Raw genomic sequence first — 4,964 nt, 5'->3', positions numbered from 1 at the left:
TAGTAGTCTCACTAGAGTCTGCAGGTGGAGGATTTTTTGGTTTTCTACTCATGGAAGGCCTAGTAGTCGAAGATGATTTCATAATGTGCAAATATGGAGTAAAAGAAGTGTTAGAAACTCACTTGATTCGGGCTTGCAGAACAATTATGGCTTCATCTTTTAATTATCCTTGTGCTTTATCTTTCTCCAAGTTTTTGAGCTTTATGTCTCTTCCAATTCCACGTGAGCTTTTCTCCCTCTACAACGGCTTCTTTTCTATGTTTTGAATTTCAATGCAGAAATGACTTATGTGCTCGTGGTAGGAAATTTCATCAACTTGAGTTCCTTAATGATACACCAACTTCGATGAGTGCTACTCTTGTGAGCATTAATCCTCAATATTTATTGAAATTGTTTTAAATGTCATATCATCTTCTTTTCTATGATTTCCCCCTTGTTGATGATCTTTGATATGCCTTCATCAAAATCCTAATTCTTATCGAAATGGGTTCTCTATTTCTGGTTATCGATAACATTTTCTTCTTTTATGAAAATTCATTACATTTTATCAAAACCCTAAGTCTAATTGAAACTGTGGCTTTAACTTTTGTTAGCACTCTGTCTCTTCGATGAGAGCATCCACTTCGATAATGTGTATTTGATCATCTTCATTAACGGCTTTCCTATCGAGGAAAGGCCCTCGATGATATTGGTGACTTCGATAATTTAATTTTCCCCTTTATCGCTCAATTGTTTTCATCGCCATCATTGATGTTATTTCAATGAAGATTGTTCCTTTGGTGACAGTTTTTTTCGTTTCATCGAAGCTTTTTATGTTATCAAAGTCCTTTTATGGAGTACTCCCTTCGATGATTATTAGCCTAGTGATCACTTATCATTGAGTTTCATTGAGACTATATTCTCTTTGAGGCTGTTGTAGTGGGGACCACATCTTGCAAGGTTCTTTATTGATGAACCTTTCCCCTTCGGTAACATTCCTTTGAGTTTTATCGCGGCTTAGTCTTTTATCAAAGTTGAAAGAAGCTGCTTAATACTCTTCGATGATGTTTTTCCCCTTGATAATGTTAATTCCCTGCTCATCGCATATCGGAGTTCATCGATGCTTTATGTTAGGCCACCTTCCAAGCAAAGATCTCTTCGATTATATGTATTATGCCAATAAAGATTTAAATATTTTTATCGAAGGTGCTTATCTCATCAAAACATGCTAACCTTGATGATTTCTATGACCTTGATGATGTTCAATCCCAGATGCTAGATATACTAACTTTGATCAAAGGCAGACAATATGAAGTTATTTGAGTGGATATCAAAGGCTTATTCATGTTTGACTTAGGGGATATATTAATTTTATAAGGTGAAAATCAATGCTTGGTCGTTAGCTTTAATAATAATTTCGGTTTAATTTATGGGGCTTCAAATTTTGAAAATTTGAAGTCCCAACACATCTAAAGGAGTCTGTCATGGATGTATATGATTTATCATTATGTTTTCCTAGATTTCAAGTGTTTGGAAGGTATATTAGTAAGTTTCATTACTTTCATGCCATGTTAGAGAATTTTTTATCCGAATGAATGTTGCCAAGCTATGTTGAATATATCTTTTGCACTATTTCACTAATATAAGCAATGTATGAAAAATGTGGTAGCATAGACAAGGCAGTGAATTGTCAGAAAAAATACCTTAAATAAATGAGGTCTCATGGTGATGGAATGCCACGATAATCAAATTACTATGCATTTTCATGGCATTCCATCACCATGAGACCACATTTCTTTGAGGCATTTATTTCAAATAGTTCTTTGCCTTGTCTATGCTATTGCTTTCTTTTATGCTTTGATAGATTTTTTTCCAAGCATCCATAGCTTGTTCAAAAGCACATATTTTAGGTTTTTACCATTAGCTACAAGGTAGTGAACCGTTTGATAAAATGCTTAAGAAAAACATGTATTTAGTTGTATGTACTTTTTTCTACCCCTAATTGAGTATTGTGTAGTGTGATGATTGATTGATTTTTTACAGTCCTGAAGAATACTCTCTACCATTCATTTTAGTATTTGTATAAACTATGATGACTGCATATTGTAACAAGAAATAAATCTATTCATGTTGTCTACTATGCAATCTTTAGCATATGTATCCTATGACTTCTGTAAATCTGATAATGATTGACCTTCATATAAGATGTAAGCTAACATATGATAAATGAATTACGTATGCAGGACCCAGAAGCCCTTTGGCGACGATCATGTACAATCTACATAAAGGCAAGGTGGGGATTCTTCTCATGGGTCGGCAGGTATAAGTAAATACACCCTATAGAAGCCCTTCATTATTTGTTTGCTTTCTCTTTACACCCATCTTGGAGTGGGTTAATAATAAGCTAGGTTTTTGCAACTATATTTTGTCAAACCTTTGATTTTTTTCTCACCTAAACCACCTTGACATCAACATCGTATAGCTCATTCCACTTTCTCGACCCTCCTATATGCTTTAAGTGACCAGGACAACTATTTTCTGAGTTTTTGAAACTCCAAAATTACCAGGAAAACAAACTTGCTCATTTTTTGAAACCTCCACATTAGGAGCAACTCTATTACAATTATCAGCAATTGAGGCCTGATTTGGGCTTATTCGAATTTCAATCTCGACCTCAACTATAGGGAAAACTTCTTCATCAACATTACCCTCAATGATGAATTTGGGGAAAAAGCATGATCCATTCTTATCAATCCATGCAATGGACCTTTGACAACCCGCCCTCAAATCTATTTGTAGCATTTGAAAAAAATCAACAAGATATGGTGAACCATCTATTACAACTTCTTGTAGTCTCTCTCCATAGAATCCTAAAATTTATTTCCTCTCAAAACAACAATCGACCCTCTACCAACTATCTCTCTCATTTGATGGAGTGCAGGTACCACCAAATAGGTATTTGTCAGATGTGTCTTCCTCGAGCAAGGGAAATTCAGGAAGAGAATAGGAAAGTGAGACATGTAGTAGGTCTAAAAGAGGGAGATCAACTAGAGGTCAAAAGATTAGAAGAAAATTCCATGAATGCATGGAAATTTTTCTTGCTGAAGGGGGGTCATGTTCTTATGATGATGAGAGCATAGGTGACATCGAGGTTCCCTTGAGGTACAAACATCTACAAAAACAATGGGTACCCAAGGAACTTCCTTGAATAAACACTAATTTTTGTGTTAACGAGAGGATATATTGCACAGCACCATCATCATTACATGATTTGGGCCTATTTTCCATGGATGACATAAAGGTATGTTACAACAAAGTTGTTGAATTGATAGAGTATATTGGAGCCTGTTACATTTACAAAGATTGGATGCAGCTGGTTCGATATACACAAAGTATGTGTAGGTATGCACTATCAGCAAATTATATACAGCTAAAGATAACGATCAAAGTAAAAGAGTGGTTATGTACATTGACGGAAGGCCAAAAGCAATAGGGAATATTGTAGGGTTTATAAATAGTACATGACCTGGGTCAATGAATAGGCAACCCAATTGCATATTTGAGGCGCGTGAGGGAAACCGTGTATTAGTATGTGTGATAAAATCAATAAGTGAAGGGGAAGAGTTGCTAATCGATTACAATTTAAATCGCATAGATATAAAAAAAGTTACTACCATGGGGGTTGTACGTACTAGATACCATTTAAACCAACCTCCAATTAATGACTCCAATATACTATTTTATTACTATTTTTTTTCATAAGTCTATTGGTTTCATTTCGCTAATGATTTTTTATATTTAATTTTTTCACAGTGTGACATTGATCATAGGGGGGAGGATCTTACCCATAGCATAGATCAGAATGCATCTCCAGACACTTCTACCCAACAGGTAAACCTCATTATGATTGTATAAATTAGATACGAGCAAAATGTTATATTATTATGTTCCTTTCTTTATGGTTTTGGATTAATTTTTATAATATTAGTAATATTCTCATCACAGTTGGATGTTTGGGGAAAGACACCTGCAGTACCTGACAGCATCGATACAGAGGTGGACTCACTATTATGTGATGATGACATTGCATATTCCACAAACCCTGCTGAAATGATAAGAAAGATGCAAAAAAAATTAATAAAGAAATCTTTAAATTGTTATTCATAGTCCCTCAAACTGATGAGATAAAAGAGAGGGTGAAAAAATTAAATGAGAGATTACAAAACTTGCTTGTAAGCTGTCAAGAAATCTTTAATTATAACATAAGTTCATTCATGGTTTATATTTTATACTCTTTTATGTCATGAACTAAAATATGTATGTGTTCTTTTTACAGGATTTTTTGCATCCTCATGATGATGTTGGCCATGATAAGGGTACTCCAAGTAGTCCAAGTGTTGTCCATGTTCCTATGCATACACCACCTCATATTTTTGCATGCTCATGTCCCTCCATTAATGTGTTATTGCTCATATATTTAATGTACTATATATTTAATGTATTATTTAAGGTACTTCGGGTGTTTTCCATGTCCATGTGCATACACCACCTCATTTGACCACATCATATGTGCCTATATTGACAGTTGCAATGTTGGCAACACGCACCATGTAGGCATCAAGTAGTGTACCGGCCTCTAGCTGCCTCGAGCATAGAGCAGAGGGTGCAGTAGGACATGTACATAGGGATGTAGAGGCCACTAGTGATATTTTAGCAACATTTCCTGGATCTTTCCATATTACTAGTATGGGAGCGTTGCTGGTCAAATTTGTGGTGACTGATGATTTTGTTCCCATAAAGATAGAGAAGGTTCCTGGTAATTTAAAATTATTATTATATATAGTCCAACTGTAAGTTACTTATTGATCACTCTTTTTGGACTAATGATCCCATGATTTGTTTTGCAAGCAATGATGTTTTTAATAAAAATATAAATGAAATTACATTCGAACTCTTCAGGCCCACCATACGTACATGGTGGAATG

The sequence above is a fragment of the Cryptomeria japonica genome, chromosome 10 (assembly GCF_030272615.1).
Source record: "Cryptomeria japonica chromosome 10, Sugi_1.0, whole genome shotgun sequence".
Lineage (NCBI taxonomy): Eukaryota > Viridiplantae > Streptophyta > Pinopsida > Cupressales > Cupressaceae > Cryptomeria > Cryptomeria japonica.
Note: the sequence above shows the minus strand (reverse complement) of the source record.